This window comes from Geotrypetes seraphini, chromosome 6 (genome assembly GCF_902459505.1).
Source record: "Geotrypetes seraphini chromosome 6, aGeoSer1.1, whole genome shotgun sequence".
Lineage (NCBI taxonomy): Eukaryota > Metazoa > Chordata > Amphibia > Gymnophiona > Dermophiidae > Geotrypetes > Geotrypetes seraphini.
Genome location: NC_047089.1, coordinates 126,142,388 through 126,165,769, shown reverse-complemented (window position 1 = coordinate 126,165,769; position 23,382 = coordinate 126,142,388). Strand labels below are relative to the sequence as shown.

General features: G+C 41.7%; 1 protein-coding gene and 1 pseudogene across 1 annotated transcript in view; both read left to right on the top strand.

Annotated features, from left to right (window-relative positions):
* The window catches only part of PCCA (propionyl-CoA carboxylase subunit alpha), a 937,632-nt gene that overhangs the window by 777,117 nt on the left and 137,133 nt on the right, over nucleotides 1-23,382 (top strand). The gene's annotated exons all lie outside the window — the stretch shown is intronic.
* Nucleotides 11,172-11,871, top strand: LOC117362291 (annotated as a pseudogene).

Sequence of the window (23,382 nt, the reverse complement as noted above, 5' to 3'; positions counted from 1 at the left end):
ACCTTGCCTGTGTAGCCACCAAGACACAGTGTGTGGCATAGTGGTTAGAGCTACAGCCTCAGCACCCTGAGGTTGTGGGTTCAAACCCCACACTGCTCCTTGTGACCCTGGGCAAGTCACTTAATCCTCCTGCCAAGACAGATAAATGCTTGATTTGTAACCTGTTCTAATCTCCTTTGGGAGGATGGGCTAAAAAAAATCAAATAAATAAATTTGGACCTTGGCTGCAGGCACCAGCATGGAATTGAACTGGGGGAGCAGTAAGCCAGCTAAGTAGCACATCTGCTGTTGCACACCATGCAGCCCCATCACCCTCTCCTCAGAATCTGCTGCCTGCAGGGGCAGTATCCTCTGGCCTGAGTGTGCCCCCAGGGCCCTGAACACTGCAGAGTGCTCTGTTATGTAGGTATGCAGGCTACTTGACTGCTGTTTTAGTGGCCTGCTCTATAGTCCCAGGTCCAGATCAATGAAGCAACGTCAGTGGATACTGTCTGCTGCAAGGTTCTCTTACACACCCTTCACCTTTTCCTATGAAACAGACTGGGGGAGCGATGACAGGGTTGGAGAGGGAAGTGTGGAGAGGGAGTGGGGAATAGATGCTATCCATGGGCCTTGCACATCTGGTTGTCTAGACATTGTTGCAAAATGGAAACACACACATTGTTATGCTAAACATTGAAACAAATATATTTACCCTAAACCCCTATTGTAATAGCACATCAACATGTTCATCAACTCTGGCATTCATTTGCTAGGTGTTTTGGTGGCAACAATTAGCGTAGCTGCCTTTGAAGATGGATTTGGATAATGTCCCACAAGATATGTTCATAAGCCATGATTAATGAGTATGGGAACATCACCATTTATACCTGGGATTTGCAGCATTATATCTGTTGTACACATTTGATTTTGGCAGGTACCTCTGACCTGGCTTGGCCACTATTGTGAACAGGCAGGAGGACATGTCCGATGAAATCCAGACATTTGGTAACCCTAAGTTAGGGTCACATGATTCATGGGTTGCATTGTGGTACATGTGAGGGTGAGGAAGAAGGGATGGGGACAGGTTTGTAGCCTTGTTTTGCAACCTGGGAGACGGGTCTAAGGGGTGTGACCAATGATATGACATGGTAGGAAACCATGTAGAGTGGTGTGGTTGGGATCTGAGGTTGGGATTGTTAGGTGTGGGGACATGAATGTGTGGGAGATTCATGCTAGCTGTTGGGGGGCAGTGTGTTGAGGGTGGCTGCTCATGAGGCCCTAACTGATGGGAGATGGGGGGTAGACATAGGTTCACTTTTATTCAATTTTCAAATTATTAATTAGAAACAGTGATGAAGTTTTCTCATATCAGACTTATCTCCATTGATCACACATTTAAAGCTCTTTATAGAGGAGAGGCCTCAGATCCCCGTGCATTGCCAGTGATTAACTATACAACAGCACTAGATAGGGAACTATCCTCATTGGCACTCTCCCCCTCCTACCTAATTTTAAGATGATGTATATCAAAAAACTCTAAAAAAAAAAACAGATAATAAACTTAGCTTCAATTAGGCAGGGAGTTATATCTTTCAGCTTCTGTTTTCTTTGCTGCGGTCCATTCCTGCCAACGTAAAGCTAGCTGGTGTTTCGCTGTATAGCTGCGTCAGGGCAGCGGACTCCTGTGAAAAATAATGCAAAAAACAGTGCTATTAGAGTAAGACCAATGCCAGAATACTCCTCTCCGTACTTCTACTTACTCGGCCAATGTATGAATGCTCAAAATGGCAAAGATGGCCGCCGCTTTGAACTGCCCAGTTTTATACTACTAACATATGACATCACTTGGGAGGAGCCTGTTTGCAACATCCAATGGTCTGAAAGGGCTTGCACCTCCTATTCTTTGAATGGGAAACTGATGATCACTGTGTTAAAATGTCATTAGACATATAGTTGTTCATTTCAAAGTCAAAAAATTGTTAATTTCAAAGTCAAAAAAATATGTGCCACTCTACTTTAGCATTTAATCCTTTGGGCTCTTTGGTGTCCAAACGGAAAATCCATTCCTGTTCTTTCTGCATGAGGATCCGTCGCCTATCTCCTCCTTTGGTTGTAAGTGGCACATGATCCAGGACCATACACTGAAATTCTGTGCAGACAAGATTCACTGACAAATAATGTTGGACCAAAGGTTCCTCAAGTCTTCTACATGCTAAACTACTCCGATGTTCCCCAATCCTGGTCTGAAAAGATCGAGTGGTCTGTCCTATGTATAATTTCAAACATGACTTTGAAATGAACAAACTTTATGGCTAATGACATTTTAACACAAAGAATAGGAGGTGCAAGCCCTTTCAGACCATTGGATGTTGCAATCAGGCTCCTCCCATGTGATGTCATATGTTAGTAGTATAAAACTGGGCAGTTCAAAGCGGCGGCCATCTTTGCCATTTTGAGCATTCATACATTGGCCGAGTAAGTAGAAGTATGAAGAGGAGTATTCTGACATTGGTGGCAAGGGTTGGAGCTAAGGTGCCACAATGCAAGGGTGGAGGATTTGAGACCTACTGTTACTGTCTATGGGGATTTTTGTTTTTTTGCCAAGCTTCTGCAAGGTGGTAAAATAACATAAAAATCAACTTATAGATTGCATAACCGTGAGGATCTAAGCAATTTACAAAAGATTAACTAATTACAAATAGAACGGTGAAGAAATTTTAATTGCCCAAAAATCTAGAAAATAGATGGGTCTTCAAATGTCTTCTGAATAGTAGCAAAAAGGCTGTTCTAAATTTGTTTGTTTATTGCATGTTTAATATGTCGCCTAATTCTGGTGAGCGGGCAAGGTGGTTTACAACTTTCAAACATAGAAATGGAATGCAAAAATTTTAGATAGGACAGAAACCATTTAGCTGCGTGCAAGCACAGGCAGAACCATCAGCCAGTCCAAGACACTGGATCACCGAAAGCCAGATAAAAAATATGAGTTTTTAAGTAGTTTGACATTTTTGGCAGGACTATTCCATAAGGAAATGAGAGGGCAGCTCTTGCCAGAGTTTAGGAGCTAAGTAGTAAAAAGCTGAATGTCTTGTTGATTCATACTGAGCAAGTTTTGGACCTAGTAGTACTAGTTGATGAGAGTCCCAGGACTTATAGAGAGTATAAGGAATTGTCAAGGATGCTATCTGCATAACAGTCTGAATATATTTGTGATAACACTGAAAATTGGACATTCAGCGCTGACCACTGCCAGGATACTAGCCACTATGTGGATTTAATTCAACCATAATAGACAGCATTCACCCACTGTGATCATCCTAGTTCAATATTGACCTAATTCAGCCCAAAGGCAATTTCTTGTCTTTGATTGTTAAAAGCCACATCATCAACAGTGTTTTATCATTGGCTGGGAAAGCAATTGCACCACATGGTACTTTGAGTCTTTGAGTGGCTAAGGCCAGGATACCACTGTTAATTAAATATATCAGGGAGTCAGAGCATTTGGAGGCCTCTAGTAGAAGGAAAAAAAGGGTTACCAATGATCTTGGAAGACAAGAGGTAGATTCAGAGGACAACTCAAGAGGGCTAGCGTTCTATGAATAAGAAGTGTCTGAATATGGATCCAGTCTCCTGAAAGTATTTTGACAGGTATAAGAGGGACAATGGGATACCACTTTTACTTGGGAGAATCCCAGTTGGTGGAAAAGAGAATATCAGTCCAAGGGTTGAGAGTATAGTGAATAACTGAGTCTTTATTTTTTTTGCTGTTTTATTCTATATTTATTTAAAGGCTTTAAAAAAGCTTCAAACTCTAGACTGGATTATGTCTTTTAGAAGTGAATGTGTCGGAGTGAATGATCCCAAGGACTGATGACCTCTCTCCACACCAGTTTCTATCTTTCATATTCCTCCTTATCTTTAACAATGTCCACCTCTGTACCACCATTCCCTTCTTTCCCCCTGTATTATCTCCCTTCTTTCCTTCCAGACCACCAGCTAACCACCCACCCTGAGCTTTTCAGTCTTCCAGTCAAACCATCCCCTGTCATCCTCAGCTTGCCTCAGGATCTGCTACAGGGTGCCACCAGCAAAACAGGATCTGTATTCTCACTAGCACACAGTTTGTTGGGTTAGACCTGTGCAGTGCAGTGTGCTGCTCCTATAGCATAAAAACTCATAAGAGCAGCACAGGAGTTCTTGTACAGCAGGGGTGCCCACACTTTTTTGACTCGTGAGCTACTTTTAAAATGACCAAGTCAAAATGATCTACCAACAATAAAATTTAAAAAAAACACAACGCACACTGTACGCATAGAAAATGGAGGGGTTGCTTGTGGAGTCAAGCACTAGTGAAATGATTGAGGAATTGGAGAGATACATCGAAGATGCCCACCAGCAGATTGTGGAGACCCCAGGGCTTGTGATCAGCAACCAAACAGCCCAAGAGGATGGATTAATTGATGCAGAAAGAGGCACCAATTCAATCAACACAGATGATGGGATGTGAGGATGTGACACAGAAGAAAGAAGATAGGACTTACACCGTGGATACGGACTTAAGACCCCCGAGGAACTCCCAACTAAAGAAGATTGGGATTATAGTTGGAGACTCCATCATAAGAAATGTGGACAGCCACATTGCGGGAGGAAGAGAAGATAGACTGGTCACCTGCCTGCCTGGAGCAAGAGTCAAGGATGTGGCTAGCAGGATCACCAGGATTATAGAAGGAGCAGGAGGAAAGGATACTGCAGTACTTATTCACGTGGGAACCAACGATGTTGGTGGACGGAAATACGACAGGGAAGAAATAACGGACCAGCTCCGCTCACTCGGAAGGCTATTGACGGTCAGGGAGGTGAAGGTGGCTTTCTCAGAAATCCTGCCGGTACCGAGAGCGGACGCAAGGAGGCAGGAGGAACTGAGAGCTGTTAACGCCTGGATGAGGCGATGGTGCGATGAAGAGGGTTTCGACTTCGTGCAAAATTGGGCAACATTCTGGGGTAGAAGTAGGTACTATAGAAACGACGGCCTACACCTCACCAAACAGGGAGCGAGAGTCCTGGCGGAGAACATGAAGAAGTTCATTGAGAAGGCTTTAAACTAAAGATTAGGGGAGAGCCGACAGTCGACAACCCGTCGATGGCCCGGACACCAGGATATCCCGAGGAGGACACTTCAACCAACCGCGTAATTATAGGGCAAGAACACGATGATATTACAAGTGGCGATGAAACTGATCAAATGGATAGAAAAAAGGATGTGAGGACCACTAAATCCAAGACATTAGCACGAACAGAACTTAAATGTATGTACACGAATGCCAGAAGCTTAGGAAACAAAATGGACGAACTGGAAGAATTAGCAAAAAGAAAACAACTGGATATCATAGGAATAACAGAAACATGGTGGAACGAGGAAAATGGATGGGACACAGCATTGCAAGGTTATAAACTATACAGAAGAGATAGGATTGGGCAAAAAGGGGGAGGAATTGCCCTATATGTCCATGAGGAAATTGAGTCTGTTAGGGATGGAGAAGAAGAAGCTAATGATATACTAGAGTCCCTTTGGATGAGGATTCCTGGACAAAAAGAAGCGGACATAAGAATTGGCCTCTATTATCGACCCCCGGGACAAATTGAGGAAACAGACAAAGAAATGATAGAGGAAATTAAGCGCAGATGTAGATCATAAAATGTAACAATCATGGGAGACTTCAACTTTCCGGGGATAAACTGGAATTTAGGAACGTCAAGCTGTGGCAAGGAGATAAAATTCCTAGAAATGATAGGAGCTTGCTTCCTTGAACAAATGGTAAGAGAACCGACAAGAGGAAACGCAATCCTAGACTTGATCATAAATGGCATTACTGGGAGGACAGCAGATGTAGAAGTTACGACCCCGCTGGGGACAAGTGATCACAATATGATCAAATTTACCATTGGCATTGGAAGGGGGAAACCAATCAAGACTAAAGCCACGACCTTTAACTTCAAAAAAGGGAATTACGACAGTATGAGAACCATGGTTAGAAAACGGCTCAAGAGGGGCAAAGCAGAAATCCAAACAGTTGAGCAAGCCTGGTCTCTACTGAAAAACACTATCACAGAAGCACAGAATATCCACATACCAAAGATATCCAAAGAAAGGCGAAAAAAGAAAAAAGGAGAACCAGCTTGGCTATCCAAAGAGGTTAAGGAAGCAGTAAGGGAAAGAGGAACTCGTTTATAAAATGGAAACGGGAAAAAACGGTGGAGGCCTGGAACTGTCACAAAATCGATCAGAAAAAGTGTCATAAAGTGGTAAGAGATGCCAAAAAAGTCTATGAAGAAAAGATAGCGCAAGAAGCCAAAAACTTCAAGCCCTTTTTTAGATACATAAAAGGAAAGAAATCAGCAAGAGAGGCAGTGGGCCCTCTCGATGACCAAGGAAGGAAAGGGTCAATCAAAGAAGACAAACAAGTTGCCGATAAGTTAAATGCATTCTTTGCCTCTGTCTTCACAAATGAGGACACTACAGCAATGCCAGACACAGGGAAGATATTCACTGGAGGCATAGAGGAAAGCTTCGCAACAGTAAATGTGGAGTTGGACATGATATACTTTCAGATTGATAAACTAAAAAGTGACAAATCCCCTGGACTGGATGGAATTCACCCGAGAGTATTAAAGGAACTTAAGGTAGAAATTGGCGAACTATTGCAATCCTTGGCTAACATGTCAATTAGAACCGGGCAAATACCAGAGGACTGGAGGATAGCAAACGTCATACCAATATTCAAAAAAAGATCAAGAGGTGAACCAGGAAATTACAGACCTGTGAGCCTCACATCAGTTCCTGGGAAGATAATTGAAGCTCTAATTAAAGACAACATTGTACAACACTTGGAAGATCACAACTTAATACAGGGTAGTCAACACGGCTTTAGGAAAGAGAAGTCATGTCTGACAAATTTGCTTCAATTCTTCAAGAAGGTGAACAAACAATTGGATAGTGGAGATCCAGTGGACATAGTTTACTTGGATTTCCAGAAAGCGGTCGACAAGGTTCCGCATGAAAGGCTTATGAGAAAACTACTGAGCCATGGAATAGGAGGAGAAGTGCACAGATGGATTGATAAATGGCTAGAGAACAGAAGGCAAAGGGTGAGCATAAATGGGCATTTCTCGGACTGGGAGAGAGTGACTAGTGGCGTGCCCCAGGGTTCGGTTCTTGGGCCTATTTTGTTTAATATTTTTATAAATGACCTTGAAGAGGAAACAACATGTAATATAACAAAAGTTTGCAGATGATACAAAACTATGTCGGGTGGTTGGCTCTCTAGGGGACTGTGAGATCTCTAGAAGGATCTAAACCAGCTGGAAACTTGGGTGAAAAAGTGGCAGATGAATTTTAACATAGACAAATGCAAGGTGATGCATCTAGGAAAGAAAAACAAAGAACATGAGTATAAGATGTTGGGGGTGACATTAGCCAAATGCGAACAAGAAAGGGATTTGGGGGTACTGATAGACAGAACCCTAAAGCCTTCGGCTCAATGTGCGGCGGCAGCGGCGAAGAAAGCAAACAGGATGTTGGGCATGATTAAGAAGGGGATCACGAGTAGATCGGAAGAGGTCATAATGCCACTTTACAGAGCAATGGTCAGACCTCACTTGGAATACTGTGTCCAACACTGGTCTCCATACCTTAAGAAGGATATAATTCTGCTGGAGAGGGTGCAGAAGCGAGCCACGAAACTTGTCAAAGGTATGGAAAATTTGAGAAAAAAAAGAAAGACTCAGAAGACTGGGACTGTTCACCCTCGAAAAAAGAAGATTGCGAGGGGATTTGATAGAGACTTTTAAAATATTAAAAGGATTTGATAAAATAGATCAGGAAACAGCATTACTAACATTTTCGGAGGTGACACGGACACAGGGTCATAGCCTGAAACTGAGTAGCAGCAGGTTTAGGACAAATGTTAGGAAGTTCTGTTTCACACAGCAAGTGGTTGGCGCTTGGAATGCTCTCCCGGAGGAGGTTGTAGCGGAGACTACTGTTCCGAGTTTCAAGCGCAAGTTGGATGCACATCTTCTTGAAAACCATATTGAGGGATACGGGAAATCCGGGTCTCCTAAAAGGTGTACCTAAATGGGCCACCGCGTGCGCGGATCGCCGGACAAGATGGACCTCGGTCTGATCCGGTGATGGCATTTCATATGTTATCATTCCTATTCCGGGGTTTTTTCAAAGAGGTCAAAGCAGATGACTCTATGCTCTGTCACCTCAGTAACAACCATACAAAAATAGACAAATACCCCCCTCCCTTTTTACTAAACCACAATAGCAATTTTTAGGGCAGGGAGCTGCGCTGAATGCCCAGCGCTCTCTCGACGCTCATAGGCTCCCTGCGCTACAAACCGCTATTGCAGTTTAGTAAAATGGGACCATATTGTAAAATATAGACAGCAGATATAAATTCAGACACATTTTGATCACTAAATTTAAAATAAAATAATTTTTCCTACTTTGTCTGGTGAATTCATGAGTCTCTTGTTGCACTTTCATCTTCTGACTGTGCATCCAATCTTTCTTTCAGCCTGTATGCTTCCTCTCCTCCAAACCTCATTCCCTCCCCCAACTTTTTCTTCCTCTCTCCCTGCACTTTCTTTCTTTCCTATTTCTCTTCTTTCCTTCTTTCTCTCTGCCTGCGCCCCTTTCTTTCTTTCTCCTTACCCTTCCCCAAGCCACTGCCGCTGCCATCGGGGAACAGGATCCCAAACCGCCACCAATGGATAACAGACGCCGACGCCATCCCAAGCTCTCCCTGCTTCGGGCCGGCCAGCATTCCTTCCCCGACGTCAATTCTGCCGTCGGAGAGGAAGATCCGCCCAGCCAGGCAGCGATTTGCTGGCCCGAACTTCCTCTCTGACGGCAGAATTGATGTTGGGGAGAGGAAGACTGATCAGCCCGAGAGATCGCCAAGGCAAAGTGAGTCCTGGGCGATCGACTCACTTTGCCTAGGCGAGCTACCGGTCGATCGCGATCGACCTATTGGGCACCCCTGTTGTACAGCATGGTTCAGATTTATTGTAACTTGGGTTATTCTAAAGACAGCTTCTGTTCTGGCAGCAGCAGCAGCCAGTGTTTGGGACACAAAACTTCCAGGTGTCAGAGAAATTTCTAGCTGCTGTGGTGATCTGCCACCTTGGATTTATTGAGCTTTACCTACCGTACTTTATAGAGAGAGAGAGGGAAAAAAAAGTTTGTTTCTTAATTAGAAAAAGATTGATGTCTCTCAATTTTATTCAGCTTTTTTCCTTTTGTGATTGACTGTAGTTTGTCACATATACTTAACAGTATGATTAATTTAATTTCCTATTATATGACAGTGTACATGATATATTGTTCATTTACCCCCATCCCTACCCCTTCTTTACAAAACTGTAGCACAGTTTTTAGCACCGGCCACACTAGTAACAGTTCTGATGCTCATAGGAATTCTGTGAGCATTGGAGCTGTTATCGCTGTGGCTGGCGCTAAAAACCACGCTACGGTTTTGTAGAAGGGGAGGTTAGTTAAAAAAGATAGTGCCTTATTTCAAGCAGCTTGCTTTAGCTGAAAGTATCAGTTTGAGTATCAATTTCAAAGGAAAAGGAAGCAATTTGTTCTCAAAGACAATGCAGACAGAGGATAATTTTCAAAGATTCTTGTTTTGGGTATTATAAAGTTTAATAAATAATTTACTTCAAAGGCATTTTCTGGTTAAAAAAAGAGCAGCTTTCCTGCTATTCTTGTTCACTGGGTTTGCTATAAGTAGCACATATCCTGTTCTCTCTGGTGTCAGACTTTTGTTTTTGAAACTGCAGCATTCATGTTAAAAAATTAGGACATTCTAGTTAAATTAATAGCAAGTTCAGTAGATATACAAACATTGATTGAACTCTGCATGAAGGCTTCATGTTTTCACTTAAAAAGAATGGTCAAGGGCTATAGTGTAGGATCATGTCACCTAAAATAGACTTCCAAATACTGTACTATAAAGATAGCACAAGCAATGCTTGAATGATTTATTTTACTTTCTACAGATATCACGAGTAAGACTTCTAAATACAAATATGATTCCTCAGGGCAGCATTCCCTATTATTTTGGGATTGGTTGGAGAGAAATAGGGAGGGTATTCCTTATTCTTGATCCCACAGTTTCTTTCAAATGAGGGGCTAGGATAGGGATATGGCCTTCCTTTTCTTTTAGCTGTAGCTCTACCATGTACAGCTGCCTCCAGCCCACTACCAAGGACCCAAGCTCACTCTTCTTCATTTTCTCTGTATTCCTCCATTGAATTTCCATCTCTTCTGAGTCCTTTCTAACTTGTTTTTTTGTTCTCACATACCTCTCTATTCCACTTCCTTCTCTCTTTCAATTCTTCTTTGGATTTTATCTCTTCCATCCTCCTTCATCTGTATATTGCTCCTTATCCATATGCCCCCTTTTCCACTCTTATCTCTTGTCTCCAACCCTCTATTTCTCTTTTCCCCATTCTCTGCTATTCTCCATCCATACTCCTCTCCCTTCTTCCTTGTCCTGCAGCTACCCTCTTATTTACCTCTTTCTTATTCCCCTCCCTTTTTAGAGTGGTCTATTTTTATTTACTTTATTATTTGATAGACCCATCATTTGTATGGAGACATCATGGTGGTTTAGAGCAGTGGTTCCCAACTCTGTCCTGGAGGACCACCAGGCCAATCGGGTTTTCAGGATAGCCCTAATAAATATGCATGGAGCATATTTGCATGCCTCTCACTTCCATTATATGCAAATCTCTCTCATGCAAATTTATTAGGGCTATCCTGAAAACCCGATTGGCCTGGTGGTCCTCTAGGACAGGGTTGAGAACCACTGGTTTAGAGTTCTCAAATGAATATTGCAACATAAAATAAAAACAAAAACAAAAAAATCCTCAGGGAAAATGGAATGAATATCATAACAGTAATAACCAGAGACAATAGCCACATAACTGAATAATACAGAAAGAGGAGGATGGAAGGGACATGCAACCTACAGATTAGGTCAGTCATGGAAAAGCTTGTGCAAAGAGCCAAGTCTTGAGGGATGATTTGACCTTCAGAAAGTCCGTGCATTTGAAAGTGGCTCTGTTGCTCTCTCGGAGGCAGCGTTCGGGGGGTTAAGGAAGCGGCTCCGGAGGATGTTGTCGATTTGCTACTGATTTCACATCCCCTGCCTGCATCACCAGGATGTTCGAGTTACCAGTGCCTTTGGATCGTGATGGGGTCCTCTTCCGACTACGCTTCACCACCTTTGCAGTAGGAACTGTTTGCTGTCCGCTCTTCGGCTTCCTCTTTTGTGTAGGTTGGTCCCTGGTGTTCCACTTCACAAAAACAACAGCCACTCATTGTGGGGTTCCAAATTACCTGCCCTCCATCAGTGCTTCCATTGGAGGTGGGACACCCCAGCGCTATGTCTGGCACTTCTGCATTGGCCTACACTCTGCTCCATGCTTCCTAGTTGCAGTGGCCTACTGGAACCACTATCATGCCATGTCTTGTCCACATCCTGCCTACCAGCGGCAAAGTTGCCTGAACTTCATCTTGAATTTGGTAGAGAATCCCTGTCTCCTCCTACTGACGTATGTGTCATCAACAGAAACTATATGGTGCATGAGAATGCCTTCATTATGTTCATGATCTCTTCGCTTGGCCACATGCTGCTGACGTGTCATCTCTGGCAAATGACGAAGAAAAACGCAGTAAGTCCCGAGATATGGTACCTTTCCTCTTCTCTTCTATACCCACTGGCTGAGCTTTCAGGTGGATTCTTCACCTCCTGCACCTCCTCCAGCTTGCTTCAAGAGCCTTCTTCAGCAACTTGGCAAAAAGCATTATAAGGGCAGCACTGTCACTGGCACTCATATTTTTATGCTATTAGAGTTGTTTCCCAGCTCTGCATATCAAAATTAGACATCGGAACTGGGGTTGATGGCTTGTAATTATTATGATCATTTAACATCAGATCTTAATACTTTTTTGGCATATATTTTATTTTTATTTCTCTCTATACTTATTTTTATCTCTATTTTTATTTGCTTTAATTATTATTTTTAATTCTATCTTTAACTTATTTATTCATTACTTGTTAGAATATTCATTTCTATCTCTATCTCTGTCTTTATATTTTTTTTATTTTTACTTTTCATAAATTGTTTCTTCAGATACTTTAGTTAGATTGTGAGCCTTTGGGACAGTTAGGGAATTTCCAAGTACCTATCTTATTTATTTTTATTTATTGTATCTTTTAATGCATCATTTTTGTAAACCGCTTAGAAACCTCACGGTTATTAGTGGTATATAAGAATTAAATTAAATCTCTACAAGCAAAGGTTTTGTAGGTAGAGAGTTTTAGAAGGAAGGGCCCAGGCAGCTACAGGCTATGCTATTAGATGAGCCCAGTGTTAGCTTAGTCATGGATGCAATAACCAGGAATTTGGTCTGGGAGGACCTGAAAGTACACAGCAGGTGGAAAGAGATGAAAAGGTAAAATAAACAGAGACCCCAAGTATAATATTTTATGCAAACACTAGAATGTTAAACTGCATCCTGCAGTAAATGGGAAATCAGTATAGCTCAAAGAGAAGTGGGGGATGCAAGGACACTTAAGAGGAACTTCAAATTAAATTCACTGTTTTGTTTTATTATTCTACAATTTTCATTGCTTGGCTGGCTAAAATTTAGTATTTCTTCTGTCTTATTTCTGCATAGCTGAGGTACAACTTGCGTTAATTGCTTCTGTGGTGGCTGGGTATTCCTGCTTGCTTTACAACCAACAAAAATGATTTTTAAAAAAGGATTGTTTTCTCCCTCTAATACAGAAACTATTTTGACTTGGTTTTTTTCAGGCTAGCTAATTATTCTCTTGATATATTGTGCATACGTAGGTAGTGGCTCATAGTTTTAGAAATTCATATTGCTTCACTTATATTCCTTCCTTCCTTACCCCCTGCACCCACCCACTCCTAGATTTGCTTTTCTAATATAGGTAACCCACCAAATAACAATATATTTTCATCATAGTAGATGATTTTGCTAATTCCTATCAATCGTAAGACATCTGGTAATAATTCTCCAAGACTGTCCTCATACGTCATAAGACATATGGTGACAGACTTAAAGATCTCAATATGTATACTTTTGAGCAAAGGCGGGAGATGGGAGATATAGAGACATTTAAATACCTATGTAGCATTAGGCGATTCTCTTTCATCTGAAAGGAAGCTCAGGATCGAGAGGGCATAGGATGAAATTAAGAGGTGATATGCTCAGGAGTAATCTAAGGAAGTACTTTTTTTACAGAAAGGGTGGTAGATGCGTGGAATAATCTCCTGGTAGAGGTAGTGGAGACAGACTGTCTGAATTCAAGAAAGCATGGGATAGACATGTGGGATCTCTTAGGGGGAGGAGGAGATAATGGATGCTGCATATAGGTAGACTGGGTGGGCCATTTGGCCTTTATCTGCCATCATATTTCTATGACTTTTATTCAGTGTAATAATTGTGGCTCATTTGTCCTAAGGTCAACCATTTGGTCATTTAAGTCTTGCCCCCATCTGTCTCAAACTATCTGCTATGAGGGAGGAGATCAATAGGCTCAGACAAGAATTGGCTAGAATTAAAAGATCTTCCAGAACTGCATTGTCTGCAGCCAACTTACCACCACTGCCACAGAAGATAAAACAGCCCAGAAATAGCTGGATAACTGTAGGCTCTGGTAGATTATGGCCAGTGACCCAGAGACATCCTCCCTACCAATTATTGCCCTTATATAATTCTTATGCTATATTGGGGCATATTGATGCACTGAAAATGGACTCTGAGGTAAGCTTACAAACAAAGAATGTAAATCAAAATAAAAGACACCCATAAAGCACTGACAAACCTGCAGAATGCAAAAAACTCTTGTTGTTTGGAGACTCCATTATCCGAGGCAAGCTGCGGGTCCAAACAAAGTTAAATGCCTTCCAGGATCCTCTGCCAGCAGAGGTACAAACCCACATACTGATTGATATGAAAGAAGAAAGTAAGGATTCTAAAAGTAGTATTATAATCCACTTGGGGTCAAATGACCTGCCAACAGGGGTATGCTTGAAGCACAGAGAGTGTTCAAGAAGCTGGGGGAGGATATGAAGTCTTTCATAGAGACTAGCCTTTCTAAAGCACTGCCTACCTTTGGTATAGGAGAGGAATGGCTTCATAATATAGAGAAGTTTAATATGTGGCTCAAATCCTGGTGTCAACAAGAAGGTTTTAGATAAATAGGAGGATGGGTCAATATATGAAAAAACAAAAGGATGGCCTACATCTTTCTGTGGTGAGAAGGTTACTTGCTGAGAATTCAGATAGTATATTACTAGATGTTTAAACTAGAGAGTGGGGGGTGCAAAGAGAAGCAGATGGAATCAAATTGTCACCCTCAAACAATGCAAAAATGCAACAGCAGTGAGGAAGGTAATGCTAACACCATTATCAACAAGGAAGAAGCAGAATAATAATAATAATAATAACAACTTTATTCTTGTATACCGCATTACCATGGAAGTTCTATGCGGTTAACAGAAGAAGAGACTGTACAAGTACAGCGAAGTTACAATTACAGCGAAGTTACAATTTCGTTAATGTTACATTAACATTTTAGACAATGCATTTTTCAATCAAGTTACATTTACATTTTAGACGGTACATTGACAGAGAAGTTAATTTTTGCAGGTAGGTAATATATTCGGAGTAGTTACGTTTGCTATGAGTTACATACAGCAGTGTTACAAATAGAAGTGTAACCTACGGCAGTAAAGAGTCTGGGGGAGAGTCGAGGTCAGAGGTGGAGGAGGGAGGGGGTCGGAACATTCAGAGGAATTTGTCAAAAAGGTAGGTTTTGGTTAACTTCCTGAAAGTTTGATAGGGGGGGGAATTGGAGATGAGAGTGGAGAGGCATTTGTTCCATTTGCCCACTTGGAATGCTAGGGATCGGTTGAGGAATTTTTTGTAGAGGCAGCCCGTCAGGGAGGGAAAAGAAAACAGGTATTTCGAGTGCGGGAGGGGAATGCAATTTCAAGGTAATCAGATAGGTAAATTGGTGAGGAGCCTGCTAAGGTTTTGAAGCAGAGGCAGGCGAATTTAAAGATGATTCTTGCCTCCACCGGCAGCCAGTGGAGTTTGGTGTAATAGGGGCTGACGTGGTCATATTTTTTGAGGCCGAAGATGAGGCGGACAGCGGCATTTTGTACTATTCTAAGACGTTTGATGGTGTTTTTATAGGCTCCCAGGTATATGATATTACAGTAGTCCAATATGCTTAGGATTAGTGATTGGACCAGTAAGCGGAAGGAGAGGTGGTCGAAGTGGTGTTTGATGGTGCGAAGTTTCCAGGGGGAACAGAAGCATTTTTTGACCTGGGCACTGGTGTGGGCTTCGAAGGTCAAGCTTCTATCTAGGATGACTCCGAGTATTTTTATGGTGGGGTTGATGGGGTATTCTAGGCCATTCAGTTTCAGGGAAGTGTTTGTTATTTTGTGGGTAGGGCTTGCCAGGAAGATTTTGGTTTTTTCTGTGTTTAATTTTAATTTGAATTGTGAGGTCCATTGTTCTAGCTTGGTGAGGATAGAGGAGGTGAGTTGTTCCGTCTGTTGAGTGAATGAAGTTAGGGGAATGATAATGGTGATGTCATCGGCATATATGAATGATTTAAGGTTTAGGTCGGCTAGTATCCGTGCTAGAGGGGCCAAGTAAATGTTGAAAAGGGAGGGGGATAATGGGGAGCCTTGTGGGACTCCGCAGGGGTTATGCCATTGATGGGAGAAGGTTCCGCTACTGTGGACCTGATAAGTGCGGTTGGTTAAGAAGCTTGAGAACCAGTCAAGTACTTGGCCGGAGATGCCGATGGAGTCGAGGCAGCGGAGCATGATGTCATGGTCGACCAGATCGAAAGCGCTGCTTAGGTCGAATTGGAATACTAGGGCGCTTTTGCCCAATGAGAATAGGTGGAGGAGGTAATTGGTTAGAGCGGCTATGACCGTTTCTGTGCTGTGGTTTGAGCGGAAGCCGGATTGAGAATCATGAAGGATGTTGAACTTTTCTAGGTAGTTCGTGAGGTCATGGTTAATGAGGCCTTCCATGAGTTTCTGGAAGAGTGGTATATTGGCTATGGGTCTATAGTTAGCGGCGGAGGAGATGGGTTCTTTGTTGTTTTTGAGGCGGGGGGATACGAGAATGTGTCCGAGTTCAGTCGGGAAGAGACCTGTGGACAGGCATAGTGTGATCCAATTGAAGAGTTCGGCTTTGAATTGGGGTGGGGCGGATTTAATGATGGCGGGTGGGCAGTTGTCTAGCAGGCAGTTGGAGTTGGCGTATTTTGAGAAGAGTTTGAGGAATAGGCTCCAGTCTGGGCTTTCGAAGGAGCTCCAGGTCATGTCAGCCCTTGAACCTGTTGTGTCTATTGCTGGAAGGTCGAATATTGTCTCAGCGTTGGGAGTTGTAAGAGATGATTTTAAGGTTTGGATTTTGTTGGCAAAGTGGTTAGCTAGGATTGTTGTGGGGGGCGGGAGTTCTGAGCTGGACCGTTTGTATGAATCGGTGTCTAGAAGGGAGTTAACTAATCTGAAAAGTGCTTTACTGTTTAGTGAAGGGGTGTTGATGAGTTGAGAGTAGTATTTGCTGCGTTTTTAGGCAATTAATTTTTTGTATTTGTTGACTTTTCGTCGCCAGATAAGTCTATCATTGTCGGTCCCTGATTTACGCCATATTCTTTCTAGTTTCCTTACTTCGCGTTTTAAGGTTGAGAGATCCGAATCAACCCATTTATTTGGGGGCCGAGGGGTTTTCTTGCGAAGTTTTAGGGGGGCGATGGTATTGAGGACTTGGTTGCTGAAGTTTTTCCAGTCAAGGTGGAAGTTGGGGTTGGGGTCGGAGTCAGGAGAGAGGGTGTAATGAGACCAGAAATCAACTGGATTGATTTTTTTCTCTTGTCCAGGTCATCGTCTTTGTTAGGTTATTTGTTTGTTTCCTGTCTGGTTGTTTTTTGAACCAGGATAGTTCAAAATGACATAGGAGGTGGTCGGACCAGGGGGTATTAGACCAATTTTGTTTTGTGAGATTTATGTTGGGGGTAGTGGAGGAGTTAGAAAGGAAGGTGACCATGTCAAGTGGGTGTCCTTTGTTGTGTGTTGTGGTGACGGGAGGCTTGGTGAAGCCTATTGATCTGAGGAAGGAGTATAGGTCTGCAACATTGGGGTTTTCTTTTTGCTCAAGGTGAAGGCTGATGTCTCCTGCTAGGAGGTTGTGGGTGCCGGCTGCCGAATTCGAGAGAAGGAATTCGTAGTAGTCTTCTTTAGCTAGGTTCCATTTATTAGGGGGAATATAGAATAGTGTGACGATGAGATTATCAGTGAGGTCGGTTTTGGAGATTTTGCAGGTGAGGATTTCTAGGTCATTGGTTAATTTGGAATCTAGGATTTGGAAGTGAAAGTGGTCGCGTAGTATGATGGCCAGGCCACCTCCCCTTTTAGAGTTTCTTGAGAGGGGAATAATTTTGTAGTGTGGTGGGAGAATGTCCGCTATGATGGCATCCTGGTCGGAAATGAGTCAAGTTTCAGTTAGGAGTACAATGTCTAGGGGGGTTTCTTCAAGCCAATCTTTGAAGAGTTGGGCTTTATTTCTGACCAAGCGGATGTTCAGGTAGGCACCAGAGAGAATGGATTGTTCTAAGGGGGGCGAGGGTTCCGTGAGTTGTAAATTTTTTAGAGATCGTTTTCAAGTTTCAAGTTTCAAGTTCATTAGGATTTTATATACCGCCTATCAAGGTTATCTAAGCGGTTTTTACAATCAGGTACTCAAGGTAATCAAGTTTTTTGTTTTGTGTTGGTCTGGGTGGGTGGCGGGTGGTGTGGATTACAGGGATGGGAAAAGGACCTGTTTCTGTGACATCCTGAACGAGTCGGTGGGATCGGGGGAGTTTGTCAGGTCCCGGGATTCTAGTCCATGCGATGTAGGTAGGTATGGGTTCGAAGGCTGAAGCTTTAGAAATCCAGCCTCTTGTGGTGAGCAGGTAAAGAAGGAGAAAGGCAATGAGTTTGTGAGTAGGTCTAGACATGTTTGGTGATAGGTGGCGAGGGGGGCTGGGCAGGGAGAGGGGTGAGGGCAGACTGGAGGTGCAGGGTAGGAGGAGAGACAGATGATTATGTTGGGGTGAGTAGATATGAAATATTCCTGGGCAGGTAACTGTGGATTAGAAACAGTTGGGAAAGAAGGTCGTTGGACAGTTGAACAATTTAGGATTATGAGCTAGATAGGGGTACAAGCGGAGTGTTATAAAAGACAATGAACAGATCTATAAGATGGTGTATTGGTTTAGGCAACTAAGATTAAAGGCATGAGCTGTTGTACAATATAAATCAAAAGCAGAAATAGTATACAGGCAAGCACAAGTAAGAGTCCTGGGCATTTAACAATTATAGATCTATAAGATTTTAAGGAAGGTGCTTTAGTCCGAGTGGCCGCATACAAGAGGCAAGGAGTAGGGTGCTTGTCCCTAAGGATTTTTTTTATTTTATTTTAAAACACTATACACTAAAATGTTGCTGGAAAGCAATGAGTAAAAATGCTTGTAGTTTAACTAAAGTTCAGGATCTGCAAGCCCTGATGATAGAAGCTGATTTGAATATAGTTGCTATCACAGAGACATGATTTCCATGAGTGGGATATAACCATACTGGAATATAAGCTTTTTAGAAAGGATCGAAATTGTCAAAAGGGTATAGGAGTAGTTCTATATGTGAAAAACTATTAAAAAGATGAAATACAGTAGTCCTGGGGATTGGAGGACGTGTTATGGATCAGCCTCAAGAGCCTCTATGGTCACAGGGGTCATCTTTAGTCCTCCAACACAAAGAAGCTGGACAAAGAGCTGGTTGTGGACATCCAAAAACTGAGTCTGAAAGGAAAAGTGCTATTAGGAGATTTCAACCTTCCTGATGCGGACAGGAATGTCCCAACTGCAGAATCATAAAGAAGCAAAGAGATTGTGGTTGCCCTTCAAAGCACTCTCCTCAGACAAATTATGGTGGAACCCATGAGGAAAGGGACAATGCTAGATCTGGTACTCACCAATGTAGTTCAAAATGATATTGGGATTGCGCCAAGAGACATATGAGAAGAGGCTTGAATACCTGAATATGTATACCTTAGAGGAAAGAAGGAATAGAGGAGATATGATATAGTATTTTGCACAAGCTGCATATAGGAGGTTTGGTTCTCGCAGTTTCGACCTACCTGGCTGCACATTATTACAGTCTAGTGGGTCGTAGAATTTATTCAGTTGGGCTACAAGCAGGTTTTGCCCAGACTCTGTCAGACTAGTTTGTGTCTTCTGTCAGGAGCCCAAACACAGTGAGCTCTCTCCATGCTGCTGTTCAGCGCTTGATGGATATTAAAGCAATACAGCCGGTGCCAATATAACCTTCGAATTCAGACAGATACTCTGTTTATTTTATTGTTCCTAAGAGAGGATCAACAGTTTGCAGACTGATTCTGAATTTGCAGCACTTCATCCTGCTCTCAAGCTTCCTTGTTTCTGGATGGAGACCCTGTGGTGGGTCCTTCCAGCAATGGCTTCAGGGGAATTTGCACATTCCCATTTTTCCAGATCACCGTAAGTTACTGCGGTTTCATGTGCTGGATCAACATCTCCAGCGCTCAATTTTCATGTTTTTTGGCAGCTTCATTTGGGCTAGTCAAGCCTTTGATGTTATTCCACATTTGTAAAGATTACGTTATCAACATCTTGGATCCCTGAGGAAGGTGTGTTTTGACGAAACACGGCCCATGTTGGATCCCTCTATGGCAAATGTGGGTTTTGTATTTTAAAGTAGTTGATTGAATAAAAGCACGTCAAGAACATTGGATTTCCACAGACTTGTTTGTTTGGCTTATCTTTTTTCTTCTGTGGAAATTTGGGTCATCTTCTCTTTTTGTGACTTTGTACTATTGGCCTTGTCATTACATACCAACTTCCCATGTGCCATGTACCATATTTTTCACTCCATAAGTCACACTTTTTTTCCACCCAAAAGTGGGTGGAAATCTCGGTGCGTCTTATGGAGCGAAGGTACAATTCTGTGAAGTTCTGATGGGAGAAAATGTATTTACAGAAAGACACAATATGGTGTCAATTCTCATCTACTGAAAACTTGTAAACCATGCAGCATTGCTATACTGGATAAGCACTAGGATCCTGACCCGAGAATTATGGAGAATGAAGAGGTGGTGATCACCTTGAATGCTCCCATTTTGATCAGTAATGCAAGGAAAAAGGACATAGCACTAAAGTAGAACAATAAATTCATTGATAAAAGGTGTGTCAGTGCTGTGATTTTGTGAATCTTGCTGAAAGAGAGATGATCCTCAAGTATTAAAAAATGCAGGCACAGACCATGAAAATATGGCAAAAAATATAGAAATATTTCCTAGTGTATTGTATGGCATAGGCCTGATTAAATATCTGGGAAACTGAACTTTCATATTATTATTATAATTATTAATAATTATTGTTTTGTTTTAAAAAGTAGCTTTGGGTGGAAAAATATAAATAACCCATGAGAATTCATCAAATTTCAAGTTTAATGTATATTTGATTAATTGCGTATTTTTTTTATTAAGCAATGTACAATATAAAATGGTAAAAAACATATTTAAAACAAACCAAAAGGACCGAAGACAGACAAACAAGAGAAATGAGAGAGAGAAGGGTAGAACTACAATAAAGTCATGAAAAAGAGGGGAGGGAAGAAACAAAAGGGGAAGGGGATTTTCTTGATCATTTTTGTGTGCTGTAGTTTCTGTTTACACACTTTTCTCAATTGCAAAAAGACTTCACAAATTAGTAGATCAGCCACTAAAGGCTAGATTCACTACCAATAGCGACTCAATCGCTGTTGGCTGATTCTCTAGTCAATTTTCCAACAGCGATTGATTAAATTTACATGCAAATGATTTGCATGCAAGCCCACCGACTCAATCACTCAGCGATTGAAACATGCAAAAAGCCCTAACAGTTATGACAGGGGAAGAAGTCTCCTGTCACTGCTGTCAGGGCTTCTGCAGGGTTGGGGTTTTTTTTCATGGCACAGATATTTTGCGTGTATTAACACATGTAAAATATCTGTCCCATCAAAAAAAAAAAAAAATCCACATCGCCGGCCCTCCCACAACTACCCCTGACAAACGCGCCCTCCCAACACACAGCGTCCCATAAATGGCTGGAGGGATGTCCATTCCCTCCTGCCACCAGATGCCCCCTACCCCCGCGCAGGAGGGATATTTCTTTTACAATGTCAGAATGCTTGAAACATTTGAGGAATGGATCACTGTTGTACCTTGGGAAGCTTTGCTTTCACATCAACACACTTTTATATGTAAAAATTTAACATAAAAATAGGTAATGCGAAAGACCGTTTAAAGCTGATTTATTTCTCTGTGGGGAATATAAAATATTGCAGATAGCAAAGTAGGACACAAGAGTGCTCAGAGAGGCATGAGGTGGTGTTCCAACATGCTAATTTAAAATAAATCAAAGCATTTCTGATTTTCATTTGTAGTAGATCTAGTATTTGGAAGATAAGCCACAGTAACTTGTAAAGATATGGTAACAGCAAGGAAGAAATCAATCTTCAGAGCCAAAGTAATTTCAGAACTATTTTTTCGGTGATGTATTATTATTGAACTAGAGGGAGGGAAAAATAGAAGAACTTTAGATTTTATATGTCCCTAAAAAGAAGCAGGTGGATATACTGTATATACTCAAATATAAACCGAGATTTTGGGGCCAAAAATGGGGGTCTTGGTTTATATTTGGGTCAGCACTGACTCACCCTCCCCCCGCAAACCTGTTTGCTTCCTGTCCCAGCCTGATTCTAATTATTTTTATCTCCCTCCCACCTCCCCCGCATACCTTAAGTATCCCTGGTGGTCCAGTGGTGAATCGTGGCAGGAGTGACCTTCCTTCGCTCCTGCTTATGCAGAGCTACTAGCTGATTGGCTGCTACAAGTTCTCGCAGCAGCCAATTATCTAGCAGTTCTGCACAGTTAGATTTAACAGAATGAGGTCTATAAGGCAAGTGCTATATTCTACCATGGAAGAGATCCTCATTTGATCTCTGCATTGGCCTTCTAATCCCTAGGTCAGCTGGGGCTCAGTATGGTACAAAGGCAATATTCTCAGCTCTCTGGTTCCATGGTCATTATTTAAAGGTGACCCTTAATGATTGGAATCAGTGTTTATGGTTATAGGGTGACAAACTATAAAAATGGGGGCTGAAATTATTGAATGATCAAAAATCACAACCTATTGTTTATCAATACAGAAAAAGGTGGTAAAACTGAGCCTTCACAACATTACTCAATCTCCAACCTAATTACATAGCATAACTTTATTACCTTTTACATATAATTACCTTTTACATAGCATAACTTTATTTTTCTATACCACCTTAATCAAAAGAATTCTAGGCGGTTTCCACAAAAGAGAAAAACTGGACAATCAGTGAAATACAAAATAATAAGAAAAGGAATACAGCCTGTTATATTAAAAAAGACATTAAAAATTTAAAATTGATGGAGTAAAATTAATTATGTTAAAGATAAAAGCACAGATTAAAAAGATAAATTTGTCAAATAATACTGTCTTAATTTTTTTTGTAAAAGTGCCATAGGACATCATGGCTCCGCTGATATAATTACCTAACCAGGACTATTTGCTTGCTTGAAAAGCAAGCATCCTGTCTAAATAAGACCTAGGTTTGCAGCCTAAAATCTTCGGATAAACAAATAGGTTACAATCAGTGGCGTACCTAGGGTATGTGGCACCCGGGGCCAATCATTTTTTGACACCCCCCCAATGTAAAAAAATATTTTTTGTAATAACCATGAAAAATAAATGGTCATAATAGAAACAGGCACTGAAAATTTTATTTTATTGAACCTCATATATGTAACCATTATTCCAAACATAACATAAATTATGTCTGAATTGTCATGATATCAGAAGTACATATGGAGTAGTTGCAGGTGATGCTTGGGACAGTTCTGATTGTGTTAATTCGGTTTTTTGAATAGAAGGGTTTTTATTTCTTTTTTGAAGGTTTTGTAGTTTGTGGTCGAGGTCAATAGGTTGTAGAGTTGGGGGTCGAGTGTTAGGAGGTTGTCGAACAGTTTTTTTTCTTTTGACAATTTTGGATGGAGGGTATGTGAATAATGCATGAGTTCTCCTATGTCTGGTTGAGGTGGATTTAATTATTTAGCTGAAGAAATCCCTCCCCCCCATTCCACACACATTAATTCTCTTCCATTTTTGTTCC